Raw genomic sequence first — 26,009 nt, 5'->3', positions numbered from 1 at the left:
GATAGTTTGATTTTACACACACACACACACACACACAGGCATGGCCATCTTTATCCAAACATCAAAGCCAACCCTATCATTAATATCCTACACAGTCAGCTGGGCAGATTACATGATGGGGAGCAGGTGCCATAACCTAATTTTCCACACACAGAATTGAGAGGAGGGAAGGAAGCAGATATAAAAGAGACCAAAGCAGAAATCCAGAAGCAGAATCCAGTGCTAACGAGAAGCACAAGATGAAAGGTCAGAAGGGCTGGAGGCGGGGCTCTTTGAGGGAAGCCCAGAACCAGTACAAGAAATCTAAATAAAACACAGGGCTCACCCAAAGGTAAACACTACTCAAATCCAGAAAGGCTTTATTGCTATTGATCTGCAAGTTCCAGTTTATGGTAAACCTAAAACAAAATAATATGTGTATTTAAAAAGGATTATCATTAGAAGTCATGGGACAAATTTATTGATGAGTTTTTTTTTAACACAATACAGAAAAATCAGCAAACAACTTAGACAATTTATAAGCAGCTGGTCTTTTTTTTTTTTTCTTTTTATTATGATTATTATTATGATTATTATTATACTTTAGGCTCTATGGTACATGTGCGCAACGTGCAGGTAAGTTACATATGTATACATGTGCCATGCTGGTGCGCTGCACCCACCAACTCATCATCTAGCATTAGGTGTATCTCCCAATGCTATCCCTCCCCTCTCCCCCCACCCCACAACAATCCAACACTAACGTGTTGATTTTTCAAAATAACCAGTTGAAAAGGCCAGACTTGTTCTAATTTGCTTGGAGTCTCTTTCACAGTAACTGTTACACAACTGTTCCATCTTCCTTCCTTACCTTCTTATGTAAGCTCTGTAATCACCATCAGTGTTTACATAGGTTTGTGAAACCACCCAATTTTTCCAGTAAATATTTAATTCTCTTGTTGCTACTGATCAAACCATAAGCAACACAACATTTTTATACAACATGTTTGGTAATGAGAAAATGAGACATTGACGTCAACAGCACAAAGTCTATAAACCAAAAACACCAGATTTCCCGATACAAGGCCTCTTGGAAATCAGGCACCAATAAAACAGAAAATTCTCTTCACTGCTCCAAGTGTTTGATCCAGTTTATATCTGAGTTCCGCAGCATCTGTGGTGGTTCTAGCAAATGCTAAAATACCCTTCAACCAGAACCAGGCACCCAGTCTGCAGGCTTCAGGCACCAAGCAGAGTGGGTGGTCTCAGCTATGAAAGCCAGGCACTCAAAGGTCACCTGTATGTTATTAATGACAAAAATGAAAGGTACGAGCAAGCCTCCTCTTTTCTCAGTTTAGTAAGAGCGTGGTATTTTAGGATCTGTACTGATCATCTCAAGGCAAATGGAATGACACTAACCATCCAACTAGATCCCTGACTGCCCTTGGTGGGCTGGACCAAGGAGATGGAGATACATTATGCTGAGGCTCTTTCCCATCTGATTGTACAGCCCGGACACCTAGCAAATCAGAGAAAACACATACAACCATAGAGCTGGGCAGGAGAGCTCAGGGACACTGGAACTCCAGGCTGGAAGTTGTCAGAAATGACTTTTAGGAAGTGAGACTAGGGTTAGCCTTGAAAGATGGCAGGAATCCCAAGAGAGATGCCACTACGGAGGTCCAGAGGTAGGTGGCATATGATGCGTCTTTTGGGCACTGAACACAACAGCCTAACCCCAGCACCTGGAGGTCAGAGGAGAGGGAAGCAAAGGAAGAAAACCCTTTGTGGAGTCAAAGTAGCCTTGAAAGGCAAACTCAACACAGAACAGCTTCATGCAACATGAGTTTCTGGGCAGGCGAGGAGAGCAGTCGTCCACCACAGGATAATCTCAAAAGGGAGATCAAGAAGCTACTGTGTTAATCCAAGGAAAAGGACCTTGGCAACTGCAATGGTGATCAACTGCAATGGTGAAAGTGCCAATGAGAAAAATGGATGAACTAAGGGAGTGATTTCAAAGAAAGACCTGGTATTAAAGGTGACCTCTAAGAAAAGAGCCAGGTGTCCTCTTCCTTCAGAAATAAGAAAACAGGCTTGACAAGGTAAATCATTAAAAAGGTCAGGATGTGTATTTTTCTTTTTTTTTTTTGAGACGACGTCTGTCTCTGTCACCCAGGCTGGAGCGCGATGGCACAATCTCGGCTCACTGCAACCTCAGCCTCCTGAGTTCATGCAATTCTCCTGCCTCAACCTCCAGAGTAGCTAGCAATACAGGCGTGCGCCACCATGCCTGGCTAATTTTTGTATTTTTAGTACAGACGGGGTTTCACCAGCCATGTTGGCCAGGCTGGTGAACTTTGGGAGGCCAAAGTGCTGGGATTACAGGTGTGAGCCACTGTACCCGGCCTTGTTTTGTTTTTAGTAGTAAGTAGAGACTTTATTAGAAGTGTTTTTTGGTTTTTTTGTTGTTGTCGTTGTTCTGTTTTGAGACAGAGTTTCCCTCTTGTTACCCAGGCTGGAGTACAATGGCGCAATCTCGGCTCATTGCAACCTCCCGCCTCCCAGGTTCAAGCAATTCTCCTACCTCAGCCTCCTGAGTAGCTGCGATTACAGGTATGCGCCACCATGCCTGGCTAATTTTTTGTACTTTTAATAGAGACAGGGTTTCTCCAAGTTGTACAGGCTGGTCTTGAACTCCGGACCTCAGGTGATCCGCCCGCCTCAGCTTCCCAAAGTGCTGGGATTACAGGCATGAGCCACTACGCCCAGCCTTTATTAGAAGTCTTAAAAATTTTTTAAAAGGAGTGATCCCCTCTAAGTATTTGTAAAAGCTCTTATAAGTGTACACAGAAAGTAAATTTTACTGCACATAAAATTTTTTTAAAACAACACTGACATAACATTTTACATCCACCATACTGAATAAATTTAGTTTTAACAAGTCAATGTATCTGACAGCATCCTTTTTTTTTTTTTTTTTTTCTTGAGGCAGGGTCTCACTCTGCCACCCAGGCTAGAGTGCGCTGGCACAATCAGAGCTCACTAAATCCTTAAACTCCTGGGCTCAAGTGATCCTCCTGTTCCAGTCTCCAGAGTAGCTGGGACTACAGGCGTGTACCACCACATCCAGAAGCAGAGTATCTGAGAGAATGTATCAGCAGATGTGAAATACTTGCGGCTTTTCTGGAGGATAATTTACCTATATATATCTCAAATTTTTAAAAGGTCATGCACTGTGCCCATCACTATTACCGCTAAGATGTTTTCCCCAACGAAGAAATTTGATTGCGGTATTGCTTATAATAGCAAAAAATTAAAAATAATCAAAATATTCATCAAGCTTTGGGGATAAGGGAAACAGTAGAAGGAGGAAAAAAAGAATGCTCCTTAGTAATGCACATGTGGTTAGTCTCATTAATTAAACTGCAGAGAATGCTTGAAAAGGGGTGAGGAAACAATTCTTAAATCTCTTTCCACTCCAGAGTCCTCACGTATAAACCTCACGGAGGGCCAAGAGCAGGAGGTACTCAACAATTTTTGCTGATAATAAAGTCAAAAGCATGAAAGAAAACTGAAAATATTTACCTCCTACTTTGTAATTAATATAAGTGGCAAGACTGTGCCTGTTTATTTTCTAGTTTAATCTACTTACGTGGAATTTGGCCTAAAGAAGTCCATTACCTTATCATTAGCATTAACCTAACAATTCACTATTCCAAAGGTTGTGCATTTAGACCATTCTCGACACGTAAAAAATGTACAAAGGTAAGGTCAAGTACAAAAGGGTTCTAATGCTACAGAGCTGCCAGCCCAATTCTACTATGAAGCATAACTAGCCAGGCGTGACGGCTGAAGCCTATAATCCCAGCACTTTGGGAGGTAGAGGCAGGAGGATCACTTGAGCCCAGGAGTTGGAAACCAGCCTAGATAACATAGTGAGACCCCATCTCTACAAAAAAAAAAAATTTAAAAATTAGCCAGGCACCGTGGCTCACATCTGTAGTCCCAGCTACTTGGGAAGCTGAGGTAGAAGCTTCCTCATAAGCCCAGCAGGCCAAGGCTGCCATGAGCCGTGATCGTGCCACTGCACTCCAGCCTGGGTGACAGAGCAAGAACCTGTTTTAAAAAAGTAAGAAAAGAAAAAGGAAACACAACTGGAGATTGTGTTTTACACGCACCTAAGTGATGTGGTGTAGACCTGTCCATATGCTTTCCATTACAATTCGCTGAGTTACATTTGCTTATGCACCAAGGTCCAAGTTCAAAGCCGTATGAGAAGTCCCCGTTAGTGGAGTCAAGACCTAGCTGGAGAAAAGCAAATGGTAAATTAAAAGTAATAACAAACCTAGCAGGAGGCACTCTGCATGAATGGAGTCTATTTTTCACCCAGCCATGCCCAGTCCTAGAATTTGCTCTATTACTACTTCATTTTTATGGACTGCCTCCAAGGCCCCAGCCTGTCTCTAGGCAGGGTCACAAACTGCACCCTCAATTATTTAAAAATCCACTCTCCATTTCTACAAAGTATTTTGAAAGATAGTATTTTAGAACACCTGTAAAAAAAACAATTTTCAGCCAGGCACAGTGGCTCACACCTGTAACCCCAGCACTTTGGTAGGCCAAGGCAGGCAGGTCACTTAAGCCCAGGAGTTCGAGACCAGCCTGAGCAATAGGGTGGTCTCTACAACACACACACACACACACACATTAGCCAAGTGTGGTGGTGCACACCTGTGATCCCAGCTACTCAGGAGACTGAGAGGTGGAGGATCATCTGAGCTCAGGAGGTTGAGGTTGCAGTGAGCTGTGATTGTGCAACCACACTCCAGCTTGGGTGACAGAGTGAGTGAGACTCTGTCTCAAAAAAATAAATAAATAAAAAGCAATTTTGGGCCAGGCACGGTGGTTCAGGCACACCTGATTTTGGGCCAGGCACACCTGTAGGGAGGCTGGGATGGGAGGATCACTTGAGGCCAGGAGTTCAAGACCAGCCTGGGCAACATAGTGAAACCTTGTCTCTACAAAAAAAAAAAAAAAAAAAAAAAATTTATCTCATCGTGGTGGCACACACCTGTAGTCACAGCTACTCAGGAGGCTGAGGCAGGAGGATTCCTTGAGCCCAGGAGGTCAAGGCTGCAGTGAGTGGTGACTGTGCCACTGCAGTCCTACTTGGGCAAGAGAGCAACACCCCGTCTCAAAACAAAAGCAAAAAAAGTGATTTGCACTCAGTTGGGATTTCATCATTGATAACTTTTAAACTCCATATTCCCTAGCAGAGGGCCTTTGATTTAAAAAAAAAAAAAATTAAGTCACTTTCTTTTAAAGCCTCTTAAAAACGTATTAGCACATGGGGAGGGTGCTTCTCAAAAAGCCGGTCACATTCTATTTCTCAAACTGGGATATGAGCAGGTACACAGATGTTTCTTTTACTATTTATTAAATGGCTATGTTTTAATCCACTCTTGTACCTGTGCATACGTTCCACAATAAAGGGAACCCAGAGCCTGACTCAGTGGCTGTCTTGGGAACAGCCATCACAGCCCCAGCCATGAGCCTGGCCCTCCCTTGTGAAGAAAAATGTGCAAGGCAAGCAACAGTTTAGCCAGATTTTCACTGAAAAATCCTTATGTTGAGACATCAACTTTTACCATTTGTTCTTGGGCAAGTTAGCATCAACAATCGCCAACGGCCCCAAGTTAAATAGCACACAAATGCCATCGGACTGGTACCAGTCCAGTCTTCAATGAACCATTAATGAGTCTTTTTTTTTTTTAATTTTGGAAACTAAACACTGGTCTTTGGCTGTTTGGGAAAAAATACTCACTTTAAATTATTAGAATGTGAATGAAGAAATTGATGTCTTTCCCTTTCTAAAACATTTTGCATGCAAGGAAAAAAAAAAGTAATTTATTTCTCAAAATAAAATCTCTATACATAAATCTATCTTTAGCTATGTGGGGGTGTTTGGGGGGTTTTTTGTTGTTGTTGTTGTTTTAAATGAGACCGAGTCTCGCTCTATCAGCCAGGCTGGAGTGCAGTGGCGCAATCTTGGCTCACTACAGTCTCCGCTACCAGGTTCATGTGATTCTCTTGCCTCAGCCTCCCGAGTAGCTGGGATTACAGGTGCCCGCCACCACGACTGGCTAATTTTTTGTATTTTTAGTAGAGACACGGTTTTCACCATGTTGGCCAGGCTGGTCTTGAACTCAACCTCAGGTGATCCACCCGCCTCGGCTCCCAAAGTGCTGGGATTACAGGCACGAGCCACTATGCCAAGCCTTAAGCTATGTTTATCAGAAATTTGCAATGTCAGAAAGGAGGCACAAAGGTGACATCCATCAATGTCTAGTCAAGAGGAATAATGAAAAGAACATGAAAAAAGAAAACAAGAGAGACACTTTAAAAGAATGGCTTACTTTCAGTTAAATTGTAATAACAAATACAGTTCCTTGAAAAATACAGGTTGTATAATATGTGTGGTTATGATTTCACTTTTATTAAAAGGATAATTACATAGTATGCATTTGTGTACACAGAACAGGGCTGGCAAGGATACAGATCAAACTGCTTTGAAGTGGTGGGGGGACGTAAGAAAAGATTGTGTGACTTTCTCAATTTACTAAACACAAGTCTGACAAGCTAGAATTATTTTTCAACATGTGTATGCTTCTTTTGCAAATCCTTTAAAAAACTATTAATTAAAAACGGCTCCATGAGGGCAAAGTGCAAATTAACAGAATGTCATTTTTAGCTACAAATCATTGGAAAATTCTGAATGGGGAAGCGAAAGTACTATGACTCCTTAAAGACATGTTTTTGGAGAGTATTTTTCTAAGCTGAGTGGCAAGATGGCTGGAAGCACTTGACTTACTACTGCACAGAACAAGTATTAAGACCAAACCATAGAACTGGGTCAGAGGTTCTAATACTGGGAACATGTAAATACATTTAACTCTGAGGAAGGAGTTAAGAAGAAGGAATCACGATACAAACAAAAACAAGACTGAGCTATCAGTAAGCAACCTTGAACTTCTGGCAGAGCGCTCCGCTGAATGCCCCTCCCATTCATGGGTTCCACCGCACTCTGGAAACATGAAAACTGTTCTTTGCACGCAAGGCTACGGGGCTGAGATCAAAGCCTGGGCGCTGCGGCAGGTCAGAGGAAACATCACTTGGGACACATTGACGGCCACATGACTTTCCCCCATCAAGGCCCGCTGAACTCCCAAGAATCTGTTCACAGTGCTTCTGTTGCTTCTTAATTAGGATGTGCAAAAGTACATACTACATGCTGTGGTTTCCAGACACTGACTTCATACAGAAAACATTCAACAAAAAACTGGGGAGGAAATAATACAGAATTGCCATCTGTGTATCTTACTATGTTATTTAACATCTACCACTGACTCACCATCATTTCCTTAAAAAGGGATGTTAACTCTTCAAAAGCAGGAAGGAGAGAATGCCAGGGCCAGTATCATAACAGGCCAAAACCTTTGAACAGCCAAATCATTCTATCAATTCAGTAGATGCCAAAAAGGCCGACAAAACACTTCCTCCTGATTTAAAAAGCAAAAACCAGCCAGGCGCGGTAGTTTATGCCTGTAATCCCAGCACTTTGGGAGGCCGAGGTGGGTGGATCACCTGAGGTCGGGAGTTGGTCAGCCTGATCAACATGGAGAAACCCCATCTCTACTAAAAATACAAAATTAGCCGGGCGTGGTGGCACATGCCTGTAATTCCAGCTACTCGGGAAGGCTGAGGCAGGAGAATCGCTTGAATCCGGGAGGCGGAGGTTGCGGTGAGCAGAGATCGCGCATTGCACTCCAGCCTGGGCAAGAAGAGCGAAACTCCGTCTCAAAAAATAAAAAATAAATAAATAAATAATAATAATAAAAAAATAAATAAAAGCAAAAACCAAATATCTTCAATGCAAATTAAAAGATACTTCCTGAATATGACAAATATCTTCTGAAAATAAGGGCAAACTCAAAACACTACATATTCTTCATGCTTTTGCATTTTGTTTTTTAAGTTTATTTTTAACCTTATACTACCCTTATATCCTTTATCCTTATACTATCATTCCCAATGTTTGTATTTTTTCAAGGACTTACAAAAGAAGCACATGTACGCACTTGAAAATCTTGATGAAACGGGCAATTTTGGGGGGAAAACTATTTTTTCGGTGTTTTTGTTTTTGTGACGGAGTCTCGCTCTGTCACCTAGGCTGGACTGCAGTAGCATGATCTCAGATCACTGCAACCTCCGCCTCCAGGGCTCAACGATTCTCCTGCCTCAGCCTCCCGAGTAGCTGGGATTACAGGCGCCCACCACCACACCTGGCTAATTTTTGTATTTTTAGTAGAGATGGGGTTTCATCAAGTTGACCAGGCTGGTCTCGAACTCCTGACCTCAAATGATCCACCCGCCTTGGTCTCCCAAAATGCTGGATTACAGGTGTGAGCCACCATGCCTGGCCAAAAACTATTTTTTGAAAACCTGAACAAGTAACAATAATTGGAGAAAATTACAAAAGCAAATTACTCTTTTCCAAAAGGTGCTAGGCCCAGACAAATTCTTAGTTATTTCCCAGCCTTCCTCGTAAGAAATGGGAAATGAAAAAGCTTCCCAATTCCTTCTGGGAAAGCAGACAAACTGACAAAGCACAATGGAAGAAAACTACGTATTTCTTCATTGGTGCAGTGGTGAGTAAGAAAAAAAGAAAAAGAAAGAATATGACGTTAACCTCACTTGCCATTCCTAGATTGTTTTTTATTTATTTACTTATTTTTTGAGACAGAGTTTCACTCTGTTGCCCAGGCTGGAATGCATTGGTGCCATCTTGGCTCACTGCAAACTCCACATCCCGGGTTCAAGCCATTCTCCTGCCTCAGCCTCCCAAGTAGCTAGGATTATGTGCATGCACCACCACGCCTGGCTAATGTTTGTATTTTTAGTAAAGACAGGGTTTCACCATGGTGGCGAGGCTGGTCTCAAACTCCTGACCTCAAGTGATCCATCTGCCTCGGCCTCCCAAAGTGCTGGGATTACAGGCGTGAGCCACTGTGCCCGGCCTGTTTTTTTTTTAATTTTTGCAAATATGACATGTAAAGAATGACATCTGGTTTTGATCTTGATTTCTTTGATCCATGTGTCTACAGTTCTTTTATGAACTGTAAGTGACTTTTACCCATTTTTTTCAGTACGTGTTTGGGTTTTTCTGATTCATTTGCAAGAGTTTCTTTCTTTTTTTTTTTGAGACAGAGTCTCGCACAGTCACCCAGGCTGGAGTGCAGTGGCGCGATCTCGGCTCACTGCAAGCTCTGCCTCCCGGGTTCACACCTTTCTCCTGCCTCAGCCTCCTGAGTAGCTGGGACTACAGGCGCCTGTCACCAGGCCCAGCTAATTTTTTGTATCTTTAGTAGAGACGGGGTTTCACCGTGTTAGCCAGGATGGTCTTGATCTCCTGACCTCGTGATCTACCCGCCTCGGCCTCCCAAAGTGCTGGAATTACAGGCGTGAGCCACCATGCCCGGCCAAGAGTTTCTTTTTTTTTTTCCTACTTTTATTTTGTTTTTTTCTTTTTGCAAGAGTTTGTTACAGGTTAAGGATATTAACCCTTTGTCTACTGAAAACATTTTCCCCAGAAAAAGCAAACGACTGCTTTTTCCACTTTGTTTATACCACTTGAAATAGAGGACATTTTTTAAGTCTCTCTTAAGCCATACTAGTATCTTTTTGCAATTTCTCCTATTACTTTTGTGCTAGAAAGTCCCTCCCCAGCCGGGCACGGTGGCTCACGCCTGTAATCCCAGCACTTTGGAAGGCCAACGTGGGCAGATCACCTGAGGTCAGGAGTTTGAGACCAGCCTGGCCAACATGGTGAAACCCCGTCACTACTAAAAATACAAAAATTAGCCAGGCGTGGTGGCAGGCGCCTGTAATCCCAGCTACTCGGGAGGCTGAGGCAAGAGAATTGCTTGAACCCGGAGGCAGAGTTTGCAGTGAGCTGAGATCATGACATTGCACTCCAGCCTGGGGAACAAGAGCAAGACTTCATCTCAAAAAAAAAAGAGAGTCGGCCGGGCATGGTGACTCACGCCTGTAATCCCAGCACTTTGGGAGACTGAGGCAGCAGATCATGAGGTCAAGAGATCGAGACTATCCTGGCCAACATGGTGAAACCCTGTCTCCACTAAAAACACAAAAATTAGCCAGGTGTGGTGGTGCACGCCCGCCTGTAGTCCCAGCTACTCAGGAGGCTGAGGCAGGAGAATCGCTTGAATCGGGGGCAGAGGTTGCAGTGAGCCAAGATCACACCACTGCACTTCAGCCTGGGTGGCTGAGCGAAGCTCCATCTCAAAAAAAAATAACAAAAATGCATATCCAATAAAATCATTGTTCTAGAAAAGTAATTAGATGAATATAATTGTATACACTTCAGTTGTAGGACAAGTAGAATCCACTATGTAAAGACTGCATGAATAAATTACGATGGCAAAACACTGTATGATAAAATACTACAGGGCCAGTCTGCAGTACACTATCATGACACAGGGAAATAATTATGATCTATTACAAAGTGGGGTGAAAAAAGGCAGAACATCTCTCTCTGTATGAGCATGACTTCTTCAGCAAGATAGGCATTCTGGGACACTTATTACAATATTAACTGGATCCTCCCAGGGTTTCAGATGCAGGTGGTATCCTATTTCTTTTTGCTTTTCTACTTTACCCATTATTAACGAACACGTATTATGTTTTTATTATTATTTTTTTAAATAAAGACAAGATCTCAACCTGGGCACCGTGGCTCATGCCTGTACTCCCAGCACTTTGGGAGGCTGAGGTGAGCAGATCACGAGGTCAGGAGTTCGAGACCAGCCTGGCCAACATGGTGAAACCCTCCCACCCCCGACTCTACTAAAAAACTACAAAAATTAGCTGGGCATGGTGGCATGCACCTGTAGTCCCAACTACTGGGGAGGCTGAGGCAGGAGAATCACTTGAAATGGGGAGGCAGAGGCTGCAGTGAGCTGAGACTGCACCACTGCACTCCAGCCTGGGTGACAGAGCAAGACTCTGTCTCAAAAAAAAAAAGAAAAGAAAAGAGACGAGATCTCATTATGCTGCTCAGGCTGGTCTCGAACTCCTGAGCTCAACTGATCCTCCTGCCTCAGCTTCCCTAAGTGCTAGGATTACAGGTGTGAGCTACCACACCTGGCCTATTTGTGATTTTTTAAAATATCAAAATTCATAAATATATATGCAAGACAAGTCACTAAAAATAGTTTTGCTCAATGCCTAAGTTGTACTTATTATCAAAAAATTAAAGATACTGGCAGTGGCTCACACTGTATAATCTCGCTTGAGCCAAGAAGTTCAAGACCAGCCTGGGCAACATAACAAGGGTCTCTACAAAAACAAACAAAAAAATTAAAGACACCTTTCCTTATTTACTCCCATATTATAAATGGGATAATAAACTTCTGATTCAAGAAAAATAGGGGTTTTGTCCATCCTCCTAATTACATGAAGATCTAAGGAGTAATGCCCCAATTTACATTCCTGGCAAAATGACAAACTTAAAAAAACACTCCCATGGCAACTATCAGTGCTAATAAGTCAAGCTCTGTTAACACAAATGGTTCTATTTTTCCCTTCATAAACTATGCCTTTGCGTGTGAACAAGCACTGTTGACCTTCAACTAAGCTGAAAATCCTATTTTATGTCTGTTAACCCCAAAACTTTCTAAACCTCTCCAAAATGTCTAGAAGTGATCACGATTAGATAATAACCAGATTAAAGTAACTAGAGGTCAGAATTCTCAACTCAAAATGAGGACGACCTAGAAATGGCTAAGCCTGGGCAGGCTGCTTCTCCCCAGCACCCTGCCGAAAGACAATGCTCAATGAAGGGGGTGGAAAGAATGAATATAAGGGGCTTAGAAATCCTGCAACCCGGCCCCCCATTGGCAATGGAAGGCACAGAGGGGAAACAGAGTCTTACCCCCAGTTGGAGGAAGCCCCACAACCAGAACCCATACTGGTCTCATTTCTCCTAGAGACGGTTAAAGGGATAATGCCAGGATATGCACACAAGGCATGTGTAGTACCTATTCTGAGCTGTGCTGAGCCAGATGCTGTGAAGCTACACACATTAAGCTCCCCTCCACAACCTCAAGGAGCCAACAAGACTAGCAAGCCCCTAAAACCTAGCTAGGACAAGTGTTTCCAGAGAGCTGGAATACAAATGGATGCCGATTTTTAAACAAGAAACCTATAGGGTAAAATTAGAAAGAGTTATTTAAGGCTATTATCTAAGTATGATGCAAAAGTCTCCAATTTAATACTACTAGAGCAAAACTAAGAAATTAATGCAAAGGGCCAGGCGCAGTGGCTCACGTCTGTAATCCCAGTACTTTGGGAGGCTGAGGCGGGCAGATCACAAGGTCAGGAGTTCCAGACCAGCCTGGCCAACATGGCAAAACCCCGTCTCTACTAAAAATACAAAAATTAGCCAAGCGTGGTGGCATGTGCCTGTAGTCCCGGCTACTCAGAAGGCTGAGGCAGGAGAATCGCTTGAACCCGGGAGGTGGAGGTTACAATGAACCGAGATCACACCAGCGCACTCCAGCCTGGGCATCAGGGCAAGACTCCATCTCAAAAAAAAAAAGAAAAGAAAAAAGAAATTAACAAAAAAGAGCACCATCAACCCAATAGACGTTATGTGTACCCAAAGAGTCTAAACACCAAAAGCACCCAAACTTAAGGTTCACATTTACCGGGACAATGCGGCCAGCATGGTGGCTCATACCTATAGTCCCAACACTTTGGGAAGCCCAGGCAGGAGGATGACTTGAGGCCAAGAATTCAAGACCAGCCTGGAAAACACAGAAAGACCCTGTCTCTACAAAAAAAATTTTCTAAATATATGAAAAAAATATTAAAATACAGAGACAATAATATTGGAAAATCTTCAATTCCAAATTTTATTTTTCTTTTTAATTCAAAGGTGGCAGCTGATTGTTTCAAGCATTATTTTAGTAGACAAGCAAATAAGAAATCTATAAAATACTTTAAATAAAATCATGTTCTGACAGATTTTTATTCATCTTTAAGAAAAATATTTCCTATGAAACTTTAAAGTTTGAAAAATGAGACTTCTAATTTGAAAATTAAACCAAGAAAAACGATCTGCAAATAACACTCAGTTCTCCAATACATCATAAAATTACCAGGCAAATGGGGAAAATATGTATAACATTTATCAAAGTGTTCATGTCCTTGATATAAAAATACTGCTATAAATCACCAGGAAAAAGAGACAGATACAAGACTGGAAAAACTGGCAAAAAACACAATAAGCCAAACAAAATATAAATGGCCAAAAGAATCATTAAAAAGCGCTCAAACTCACTAGGTATCAAAGAAAAGCAAAATAAACATGGTGATTCCATTCTTCACTCAAATTGGCATAAAAAAGAAAAAATGTTTTATTATGGCAATACTTCCCAGTGTGTTAACCTGAATGCAGGAGGTCTCTGGCATGTATGTTACATATGTGTTAAAGTCTTAGAAATGCAAATGATATGCCTTCCAACAATTTAGTCTAAAGAAATAATCAGGAAAATGCATTCAGATTTAGGTACAATGCTGTTCACCACTGTATTATGTCCACCACAGCAGAAAATGGCTCATAAGCTAAATACCTAATAGAAGGATTTGGCAAATAAAACATGATGTATTCAGCACAAATGAGCTGCAAATAAAGGACTATCTAGTCACATGTCTAAGATACATTGCTAAGTAAAAAACAGGCTTAAATACCCTCCGTATAATCTCTACTTTGAAAAAAAGTTACATATATTGTATATATGTACATTTTACTTTCTTTTTTGTTGAGATGGGGTCTCATTTTGTGGCCCAGGCTGGAGTGCAGTGGCACAATCTTGGCTCACTGAAACCTCCGCCTCCCAGTTCAAGTGATTCTCCTGTCTCAGCTTCCCTAATAGCTGGGATTACAGATGGCTGCCACCATGCCCGGCTAATTTTTTATTTTTAGTAGAGATGGGGTTTCACTATGTTGGCCAGGCTGGTCTCGAACTCCCAACCTCAGGTGATCCACCCACCTCAGCCTCCCAAAGTGCTGGGTGATTACAGGTGTGAGCCACCGCGCCCAGCCACATTTTACTTTCAAATATAACCAGATAAAAGAATATTCAATGAATAAAACAAGCTACTTTATGTATAAGCATTCCACCACAATCCTAATATTCCTTAATCTCGCTAAGACAGGACACCAGTCCAGATATTTTTCCACTAATTCTGACCTTAGTTCTGGCCAATAGCTTCATATACATCAACAGTATATTTAGATTTAATGGTCTCTATATGACAGTTCCTAAAATAGCTGTGAATTTCCTACATATTCTTCTCAATCCATTTCCTACTGCAAAAAGGCAGACACAAAAATTTCTGAGAAATGACAGATGATCTCCAAACATCCTGCTCTATCTTTGCCCTCTGCATAGACCAGGGACAACCCTACACACCCATGGGCAAGTCAAAAGCATAATCATTCAATTTCTCAGGAGAACTGCATCACAGGTCATATTACGTTAAGAGAAAGTGCACAAACAGACCTAATACGTTTGTCATCAAAGTGACACATAAGGACCTGTAATTTAGCAATACATACATTTCCATCCCATTCAGTCAACTATGAAAAGGCTTTAAAAGCAGTATAAATATCTGAATTTTAGTTTATTTATAGCAATGGTGCTCAGCTCTGGCTGTACCCTGGAATCACCTGGAAGTGCTTGGGCTGAATTTCTCATCAACTGCATCCTGGTCTCATGGATGTGTCCAGCATCTGTAGTTTTTTAAAGTTTCCCAGGTGATTGCAATTTGCTTTCAAGGTTGAGGACCACTGACATGAAGCATATTTTTCAAACAACAGATAATGAATGGTCCATGGGAGTGAGTACTCAAATCAGTGGTTGGGGTCGGCAATTCCCTCCCTCCCTCCCTTTCTTTCTTTCTTTCTTTTTCTTTCAGATGGAATCTCGCTCTGTTGCCCAGGCTGGAATGCAGTGGTAAGATCTCGGCTCACCGCAACCTCCACCCCCCGTGTTCAAGCGATTCTCCTGCCTCAGCCTCCTGAGTAGCTGGCACCAGAGGTGCATGCCACCATGCCCAGCTAATGTTTTGCATTTTTAGTAGAGACAGGGCTTCACCATGATAGCCAGGATGGTCTCGATCTCCTGACCTCATGATCTGCCTGCCTCGGCCTCCCAAAGTGCTGGGATTACAGGCATGAGCCACCGCGCCCAGCCTCTTTCTTTCTTTTTTGAGATGGAGTCTTGCTCTGTCACCCAGGCTGGAGTGCAGTGGCATGATCTTGGCTCACTGCAACCTCCACGTCATGGGTTCAAGCCATTCTGCTGTCTCAGACCCCCCAGTAGCTGGGATTACAGGCGTGTATCACCAAGCCCAGCTAATTTTTGTATTTTTAGTAGAGACGGGGTTTCACCATGTTGGCCAGGCTGGTCTCCAACTCCTGACCTCGTGATCCGCCCGCCTTGGCCTCCCAAAGCGCTGGGATTACAGGCGTGAGCCACCGTGCCCAGCCGATGGCAATTTCTTAATTTGAAAAAATGGAATGAAGTAGACTAGACTAGGCTGGAAGAAATTATCATAATGTACTGCTCCTTATGCAGATAAACATTGTCTCAAGAAATTTTTCAGTTAAAAATATGTAATTCTTGGCAATACTACCCAAACTGATCTTCAGATTCAATGCACTCACTCTCAAAATCCCATCTGCCTTTTTGGCAAAAACTGACAAGCCGATCCTGAAATTCTTATGGAAATACACAGGACCCAGAATAGTCAAAACAATCTTGAAAAACAGCAAAATTGGAGGACTCCCACTACCCCTTCAAAAGTAATATGAAGCTATACTAATTAAGACAGTGTGGTATAAGTACACACAAAGATGCTAGGATAAGGGTAGCCATATAGATTAACAGAATACAATTGAGAATCCAGAAATAAACCTAAACATGTGATTTTCAAAACAGGGCATCAGGACAATGTAATGGGGGGTAGAGTCATCCTTTAAACAAATGGTGATGAGACAATCGAAAATCCAAATGTGTTGCCAGGCACGGTGGCTCACACCTGTAATCCCAGCACTTTGGGAGGCCGAGGCAGGCAGATAACCTGAGGTCGGGAATTCGAGACCAACCTGATCAACATGGAGAAACCCTGTCTCTACTAAAAATACAAAATTAGCCAGGCATGGCAGCACACACCTGTAATCCCAGCTACTCGGGAGGCTGAGGCAGGAGACTCGCTTGAACCCAGGAGGCGGAGGTTGTAGTGAGTCAAAATCGCGCCATTGCACTCCAGCCTGGGAAACAAGAGTGAAACTCCGTCTCAAAAAAAAGAAAAAGTCCATATGTAAAACAATGAAGGTGGACCCCTAACTCAAACATTAAAATGAATCAGAGACCCAACTTTAAGAGCTAAAACTATAAAATTCTTAGAAGAAAACTGAGAGGGGGTAAATCTTTATGACCTTGGGTTAGGCAGTGGTTTCTAAGATGTGACACCAAAATCACAAGCAAGGAAAGAAAAACAGACACATAGAGACTTTAACAAAAATTAAAACTTTCTTAACTGCAAAAGACACAAGCAGGCCGGGCACGGTGGCTCACGTCTATAATCCTAGCACTTTCGGAGGCCAAGGCGGGCAGATCACAAGGTCAGGAGATCGAGAACATCCTGGCTAACACTGTGAAACCTCGTCTCTACTAAAAATATAAAAAATTAGCCGGGCGTGGCGGCGGGTGCCTGTAGTCCCAGCTACTCAGGAGGCTGAGGCAGGAGAATGGCGTGAACCCGGGTGGCAGAGTTTGCAGTGAGCCGAGACCACGCCACTGCACTCCAGCCTGGGTGACAGAGAAAGACTCCATCTCCAAAAAAAAAAAAAAAAAAAAAAAAAAAAAAAAAAAAAAAGACACAAGCAAGGCCAGGTTCAGCGGTTCACACCTGTAATCCCAGCACTTTGGGAGGCCAAGGTGGGCAGATCACCTAAGGTCGGGAGTTTGAGACCAGCCTGACCAACATGGAGAAACCCCATCTCTACTAAAAATACAAAATTAGCCAGGCGTGGTGGCCCAGGCCTGTAATCCCTGCTATTCGGGGGGCTGAGGCAGGAGAATCGCTTGAACCTGGGAGGCGGAGGTTGCGGTGAGCCAAGATCGCGCCATTGCACTCTAGCCTGGGCAACAACAGTGAAACTGTGTCTCAAAAAAAAAAAAAAAAAAAGACACAGCAAGAAAGTGAAAAAGAATCTTACAGAATGAGGAAAAAATATTTGCAAATTACATACCACATAAAGGACTCCTGCAGAATATATTAAGGACTCTTACAAATCAGCAATATAAAGACAAGTAACCTAATTAAATGGGCAAAGAAAGCGGTTGACCCAGCACATGCCTCTAGTCCAGCTACTCAGGAGCCTGAAGCAGGACGATCTCTTGGAATCTGAGGCTGCAGTGAGCTATGATCACTCTTATTAACAAGCCACTGCACTCCAGACTGGGCAACATAGCAAGACCCAGTCTTGGCCGGGCGCAGTGGCTCACGCCTGTAATCCCAGCACTTTGGGAGGCCAAGGCGGGCAGATCATGAGATCAGGAGATCGAGACCATCCTGGCTAACACGGTGAAACCCCATCTCTACGAAAAATACAAAAAATTAGCCAGGTGTGGTGGTGGGCGCCTGTAGTCCCAGCTACTCGGGAGGCTGAGGCAGGAGAATGGCATGAACCTGGCAGGTGGAGCTTGCAGTGAGCCGAGATTGCACCACTGCACTCCAGCCTGGGCAGCAGAGCAAGACTCCGTCTCAAAAAAAAAAAAAAGACCCAGTCTCAAATATAAACAAAAAAAAAAAACCAAAAAAATGAGCCAAGAATTTGAATAGACATCTCTGCAAAGATAGCCTACAAATGGCCAACAAGCACATGAAAAGGTGTTGAACATCATCAGTCACTAGGGAAACGCAAACCAAAACCACTGCACACCCATTAGGATGCCTATAATCAAAAAAAGCAGCAATAACAGTTGTCAGCAAGGACACACAGAAATTGTAACCCTCATATAATTCTGAAGAACCTACTTTGTAAAATGGTTTGGCAGCTCCTCAAAATGTTAAACATAGAATCGGCCGGGCGCGGTGGCTCACGCCTGTAATCCCAGCACTTTGGGAGGTCAACGCGGGCGGATCATGAGGTCAAGAGATCGAGACCATCCTGGCCAACATGGTGAAACCCTGTCTCTACTAAAAATACAAAAATTAGCTGGGCGTGGTAGCGCGTGCTGTAGTTCCGGCTACTTGGGAGGCTGAGGCAGGAGAATCGCTTGATCCCGGGACGTGGAGGTTACAGTGAGCTGAGATGGCGCCACTGCACTCCAGCCTGGTGACAGAGCAAGACTCTGTCTCAAAAAAAAAAAAAAAAAAAAAAGTTAAACATGGAATTACCATATGATCCAGTAATTCCACTTCTATGTATCTACCAACAAAAGTGAAAAGATGATCACACAAAAACTTGTATTCAAATGTTCATAACAGCATTATTTATAACAGCCAAATGTGAAAATAACCCAAACGTCCATCAACTAATTAATGGATAAACAAAATGTGGTATATCCATACAATGGATTATTCAGCAATAAAGTAGAAGTACTGACACATGCTGTAAGATGGCTAAACCTTGAAAACATTATGCTAAGTGAAAAAGCCTATCACAAAAAAACACTTTTTTTTTTTTTTTTTTGAGACAAGGTCTCGCTCTGTTGCCCAGGCTGGAGTGCAGTAGCATGATCTCGGCTCGCTGCAACCTCCACCACTCGGGTTCAAGCAATACCCCCACCTCAGCCTGCCTAGTAGCTGGGACTACAGGTGCACGCCACCATGCCCAACTAATTTTTGTATTCTTAGTAGGTATGGGGTTTCACCATGTTGGTCAGGCTGGTCTTGAACTCCTGAGCTCGGGTGATCCACCCACCTTGGCTTCCCAAAGTGCTGGGATTACAGGCATGAGCCACCATGCCTGGCCAAAACCACATATTGTATGATACCATTTATATGTACAGAAGAGCACATCTATAGAAACAGACTGTGGATTAGTGTTGCCAGGGGCTGGGTGAAAAGGGGAGAAGGGAGAGTAACCACTAATGACAGCCAGATGGTAGTGGTTATGAAACTCAGTGAACATGCTACCAACTACTGAAGCATATCCTTTAAATAACTGAATTTTATGTAAGTTATCTCAATGAAGCTTTCTTATGTGTTATTCTGGATGTAGGGAGTCCCTCTCCAGCCATGCCCACAGAATCTCGTCTGGTTTTTTTTTTCCAGAGGATAGTATGAATAATTAACCTTTCTAAATCAAAGGCCTTACTTAAAGGTCTATATCAATTTAGGGCATCATAACCAAAATTTTTATCATGAAATCAGCATAGAAAATTTCAGAGTACACGGCCTAAAAGGTTATCTGGCTGAATGCAGTGGCTCATGCCTATAATCCCAGCAGAGGCAGGGGCAGGAGGATGGTTTGAGCCCAGGAGTTCCAGACTAGCCTGGGAAACACAGAGAGACCCCTTTCACCACAAAAAGAACAAAGGTTATGTGGTGTGGTATGAAACCTTTTTATTTTTTTGCCCAAGCTGGAGTGCAGTGGCACGATCTCGGCTCACTACAACCTCCACCTCCCGGGTTCAAGTGATTCTCATGCCTCAGCCTCTCGAGTAGCTGGGATTACAGGAGTGCACCACCATGCCCGGCTAATTTTTTGTATTTTTGGTAGAGACGAGGTTTCACCATGTTGCCCAGGTTGGTCTCGAACTCCTGGGCTCAGACAATCCACCCACCTCGGCCTCCCAAAGTGCTAGGATTACAGGCATGAGCCACTATGCCCAGCCATGAAACTTTTTCTTTTTTTTGAGATGGACTCTCCCTCTGTCGCTCAGGCTGGAGTGCAGTGGCACAATCTCGGTTCACTGCAACCTCCGCGCCTCCTGGGTTCAAGCAATTCTTCTGCCTCAGCCTCCTGAGTAGCTGGGATTACAGCTGCCTGCCACCACGTCCAACTAATTTTTGTATTTTTAGTAGAGATAGGGTTTCACCATGTTGGCCAAACTGGTCTCAAACTCCTGGCCTCAAGTGATCAATCCACCTCAGCCTCCTAAAGTGCTGGGATTACAGGCATGAGTCACCGCGCCTGGCCTTGAAACTTTTGTCTGAGATACATACACACACACACACACACACACACACACACACACACAGATGAATATAAATAGAGAGAAATGGGTCAGTCAAAACAAAAAGTCTGGAAAATATATTTTAGCAATTGACCGTATTCAAGAAATAAAACAGTAAGTGTGAGATCTCAGAGTCAAAAAGAGAAATAAAAAAAAAGCTGAAGTCACTTTAAAGCATCATTGTAAACAATGGAACTAAACATCAGAAAAAGTAAATTTGACCCTGGTATCTAATTTGCTAAGTCAAATAATAAGATTCCCTCCTCCATCCACCTCTCAAGGTTCAGAGGAGCTTCCTACTCCCACTAAATTCAGGCCCCTTCTGGTGAAGTCTACTGTAGATCACAGGGGGAGCTCCGGAGGGAAGCGTGTACCATCACTGGAAATGGGGACTGCAGGGCTGCAGGTGGGCAGCGTGGACATGCAGGCCCCAAACTCACACTAGGGGTCCAGAAGCAAGTGCAAAAAGAACTCAAGGGTCAACTGGAGGAAAGAAAGGAGAAGGAACAAAATCGATATTGCTAACTTATTCAGTTTATCTTTGAGTGGGTGAAAGAATAAAGGAAGAGGCACAAGAACCCATCAAACTTCTCTGAGGGAGACAACATTTTCAAAGACTGCAGGTCAGGATCTCTGACACAGAAGGTGCGAGCAGCTGCACAATCCAACAGCCTGGGCTAAAACAGAAGCCCTGGGGACAAACCTGAAGAACGATCACTCGTGAAACTCCTCGCAGCAAGAAATCTGAGGTCATCTTCAAATCAGCAGGGAAACAAAAATTTAGAGAATTATCACTATCAGGGAGAGACTACCAAGAGTATCTGTGAGGATTGCAGGGTCAATGTCAAGATGCTGGGCTTTGTTCGCTAAAAAAAACACTACATGGCCGGGCGCGGTGGCTCACACCTATAATCTCATCACTTTGGGAGGCCGAGGTAGGCAGATCATGAGGTCAGGAGATTGAGACCATCCTGGCTAACACGGTGAAACCCCGTCTCTACTAAAAATACAAAAAATTAGCCGGGCACGGTGGCGGGCGCCTGTAGTCCCAGCTACTCGGGTGGCTGAGGCAGGAGAATAGCGTGAATCCTGGAGGCGGAGCTTGCAGTAAGCCGATCATGCCACTGCGCTCCAGCCTGGGCGACAGAGCGGGACTCCATCTCAAAAAAAAAAAAAAAAACTACGTATGAGACTGTAATCTGTAATTAGGACACTCCTTGAATACCACTACAGACTATTTACAATATTGCATTTGAGTAAAAATTGAAAATAAGACCTATGACAGTTAAACCTATTCTGCAAGTACTCTACAATGCATTTAAAACAAAAAACAAAAAACAAAAAAAAAACAGTTGGCCATGCCTGATGGCTCATGCCTGTAATCTCAGCACTTTGGGAGGCCAAGGCAGATGGATCACTCAAGGTCAGGAGTTCAAAACAAGCCTGGCCAACATGGCGAAACCCTGTCTCTACTAAAAATACACAAAAAAATTAGCCGGGCATGGTGGTGGGCACCTGTAATCCCAGCTACTCATGAGGCTGAGGCAGAAGAATTACTTGAACCAAGGAGGCGGAGGTTGCAGTGAGCCAAGATCACACCATTGTACTTGGGCAACAAGAGCAAAACTCCACCTCAAAAACAAAACAAAACAAAAAGTAGCTGACCGTGTGTGGTGGCTCACGCCTGTAATCCCAGCACTTTGGGAAACCGAGGGGGGCCAATCACTTGAGGTCAGGAGTTCGAGATCAGCCTGGCCAACATGGTGAAACCCTGTCTCTATTAAAAATACAAAAATTGGCTGGATGCAGTGGCTCACACCTGTAATCCCAGCACTTTGGGGGGTTGAGGTAGGCGGATCATGAGGTCAAGAGTTAGAGACCAGCCTGGCCAACATAGTGAAACCCTGTCTCTACTAGAAATACAAAAATTTGCCGGGCATGGTGGCTCACATCTGTAGTCCCGGCTACTCGGGAGGCTGAGGCAGGAGAATCACTTGAACCCAGGAGGTGGAGGTTGTGGTGAGCCGAGATCATGCCCCTGCACTCCAGCCTAGCGATAGAGAGACTCCGTATCAAAAAAAAAAAAAAAAAAAAAATTAGCCAGGTGTGCAGGCACCTGTAATCCCAGCTACTAGGGAGGCTGAGGCAGGAGAAGCGCTTGAACCTGGAGGTGGAAGTTGCAGTGAGCCAAGATTGCGCCACTGCACTCCAGCTGAGCAGCAAGAGTGAGACTCTGTCAAGGAAAGGGAAAGGGAAAAGGGAAGGGAAAAGGAAAAGGAAAGGAAAAAGAAAAAGAAATCGCTAACTAGGCCAGGCGCGGTGGCTCACACCTGTAATCCCAGCACTTTGGGAGGCCGAGGCAGGTGGATCACAAGGTCAGGAGGGAGTTTGAGACCAGCCTGGCCAATGTGGTGAAACCCCATCTCTACTAAAAATAAAAAATTAGCCGGGCACAGTGGTGGGTGCCTGTAGTCCCAGCTACTCAGGAGGCTGAGGCAGGAGAATGGCTTGAACCTGGGAGGCAGAGCTTGCAGAGAGCTGAGATCACCACTGCACCCCAGCCTGGGCGACAGAGCGAGACCCCGTCTCAAAAAAAAAAAAAAAAAGAAAAAGAAATAGCTAACTATAGGAAGGAGGAAAAAAAAAGACAAAATGATCATTTGCAGCTACAAGTTAAGTATTCCTTGTATAAAATGCTTGGGACCAGAAGTGTTTCAAATTTTGTATCTTTTCTGATTTTGGAATATTTGCATATATATATAGTGAGATATCTTGAGAATGGGACCGAAGTCTAAACACAAAATTCATTTATGTTTCATATACGCCTTAGACACATAGCCTGAAGGTAATTCTACTCAATATTTTAAATAATTTTGTGTATAATGGCCAGGCGCAATGGCTCACACCTGTAATCCTGGCGCTTTGGAAGGCCAAAGCAGGAAGATCGCTTGAGCCTAGATCAAGGCTGCAGTGAGCCACGATCTTGCCACTGCACTCCAGCCTGAGTGACAGAGCAAGATCCCTTAAAAAAAAAAAAAAAAAAAAAAAAAAATTTGCATATGAAATAAAGTTTTGACTGCAACCCATGACATGAGGTCAGGTGCGGAATTTTCCACTCGTGGCATCCTGTCAGTGCTCAAAAGTTTCCAATTTTAGATTTGGGGATTAGAAATGCTCAACATGTATTATGATTACCTATCTAAGAAACTCAAGAGAATCTACGGAAAAATAAGAACAACAGAGTTTGGTTAAGTAGTAGAGCAGACACGGTGCTATTACATTTTCCTCACGGACACACCAACGGACTCCACTTCCCAGCCCCCTTGCACCTAAAATAGAGCCAACAGACCGCAGAAGAAATACTACTACTTCCAAGCTTGGCCCATGAAAAAAACTGCCATGCACAAAATCACATGGCAAACTTAAGGTCACATCTTCTTGTCAGTTGTGACAAAAATGGAAGGAGCCTAGATCCCCAAGTCACCACTTAGAAAAGAACCATCTAAAAAAGTGTGAGCAAGAAATAAATGTTTTCTTTGTCAGGCCACAGATTTTAACTAGCATTACCTACCCTGACTAATACAGGTTATAAAACATACAGACTGGCCAGGTGCAGTGGCTCATCCCGGTAATCCCAGCACTTTCGGAGGCCAAGGCAGAGGATTACTTGAGGCCGGGAGCTGGAGACCAGCCTGGGCAACACAGCAAGATTACATCTCTATCTTATTTTTTATTTTATTTTATCTTTTTTTTTGAGACAAAGTCTCACTCGGTGGCCTGGGCTGAAATGCAGTGGCACGATCTCGACTCACTGCAACCTCCATTTCCTGGGTTCAATTGATTCTCATGCCTCAGCCTCCTGAGCAGCAGGGACTACAGGCAAGCACCACCACACCCAGCTAATTTTTTTTTTTTTTTTAATAGAAAGGGGGTTTCACCATGTTGGCCAGGCTGGTCTTGAACTCCTGGCCTCAGGTGATCCACCCACCTCTGCCTCCCAAAGTGCTGGGATTACAGGCGTGAGCCACTGCCCCTGGCCTCCATCTCTTATCTTATTATAAAAACAAGGCCGAGAACAGTGGCTCACGCCTGTAATTCCCAGCACTGTGGGAGGCCAAGGCAGGTGGATCACCAGAGGTCAAGAGTTCAAGACCAGCCTGACCAACATGGTGAAACCCTGTCTCTACTAAAAACACAAAAGTGGCCGGGCGTGGTGGAACAGGCCTGTAATTCTACTTGGGAGGCTGAGGCAAGAGAATCACCTGGGAGAAGGAGGTTGCAGTGAGCTAAGATCGCACCACTGACGCCAGCCTGGGCAACAAGAGCAAAACTCCGTCTCAAAAAAAAAAAAAAAAACAAAACCACAACATACAAACTGCAAGCGGTATACTTGCTTTATACCTGCTCTATACCAGTTAGTAATAGCGGGTGGGAAGGAGGTGTGGGGGAGATAATCGCATTCTAAATACCAAATATTTTCTTTGTTTTTGAGCAGGGTGTCTCCCTCTATTGCCCAGGCTGAAGTGCGGTGGCACCATCACAACTCACTGCAGCCTTGAACTCCTGGGCTTGGGTTCTCTTCCCACATCAGCCTCCCTAGCCAGTGGGACCACAGGTATACACACCACCACACCAGGCTACTTTAAAAATTTTTGCAGACATGGGGTCTCACTATGTTGCGCAAACTGGTCTTAACCTCCTGACCTCAAGCAATCTTCCCAAGTCGGCTTCCCAAAGTACTGTGATTACAGGCATAAGTCACATGTCCAGTCCAGCAAATACTTTGCATAAGTCACATGTCCAGTCCAGCAAATACTTTAAAATAAAGAATAAGTAATCAGCCGAGCGTGGTGGCTCATGCCTGTAATCCCAGCACTTTGGGAGGCCAAGGCAGGTGGATCACGAGGTCAGCAGTTCAAGACCAGCCTGACCAATATGGTGAAACCCCATCTCTACTAAAAATACAAAAATTAGCTGGGTGTAGTGGTGCACACCTGTAATCCCAGCTACTCAGGAGGCTGAGGCAGGAGAATTGCTTGAATCCAGGAGGCGGAGGTTGCAGTGAGCTGAGATCACACCACTGCACTCCAGCCTGGGCGACAGAGAGAGACTCCATTTCACACACACACACGCGCGCGCGCACACACGCACACACGCACACACACACACACACACAAAAGTAATCTATAGACCATGTATTAGGAAAAAACTAGAGACACTGACTTGTTCTGTTCATACACAGAACAAGTCAATATTATAAAGATGACAAGTCTCCCCAAATTAACTTATGCATTTAATGAAATTTCCCATTAACAGTATTTTGACAGCCTGGCCAACATGGTGAAACTCTGTCTCTACTAAGAATACAAAAATTAGCGAGGCGTGGTGGCACATGCCTGTAATCCCAGCTACTCGGGAGGCTGAGGCAGGAGAATCGCTTGAACCTGGGAGGCAGAGGTTGCAGTGAGCCGAGATCGTGCCATGGCACTCAAGCCTGGGGGACAGAGTAAGACTCCATCTCGAGGTGGAGGGAGTATTTTGAAACCCTAAATTGAAAAACACTGGAGTAAAAACTGAGCATAGGCACTACCAGATAATAAAGCCTATTATAAAGTGATTATAATGACTAAAATAGTAAGGTCATGGCAAAAGAACAGATAAACTGACTAAAACAACAGATCCAAGGATTCA

General features: G+C 43.7%; 1 protein-coding gene across 11 annotated transcripts in view; it reads right to left on the bottom strand.

The window, feature by feature from the left end:
- SLC23A2 (solute carrier family 23 member 2) overlaps positions 1-26,009 on the bottom strand; it is a 159,720-nt gene that overhangs the window by 115,856 nt on the left and 17,855 nt on the right. For 4 of the 11 annotated variants that reach the window (XM_063659000.1, XM_054467898.2, XM_054467890.2 and 1 more), the window contains exon 2: positions 4,158-4,280. The exons of 4 other annotated variants lie outside the window; for them this stretch is intronic. The gene's annotated coding sequence lies outside the window, so the exon portion shown is untranslated. Of the gene's footprint in view, positions 1-4,157; positions 4,285-26,009 lie in introns of all 11 variants that reach the window. 3 more of the 11 variants (XM_054467897.2, XM_054467895.2, XM_063659002.1) reach the window with 1 other exon arrangement.

This window comes from Pongo pygmaeus, chromosome 21, assembly GCF_028885625.2.
Source record: "Pongo pygmaeus isolate AG05252 chromosome 21, NHGRI_mPonPyg2-v2.0_pri, whole genome shotgun sequence".
Classification (NCBI taxonomy): Eukaryota; Metazoa; Chordata; class Mammalia; order Primates; family Hominidae; genus Pongo; species Pongo pygmaeus.
The sequence above is the reverse complement of the archived record's forward strand: the minus strand, read 5'-3'. Positions and strand labels throughout refer to the sequence as shown.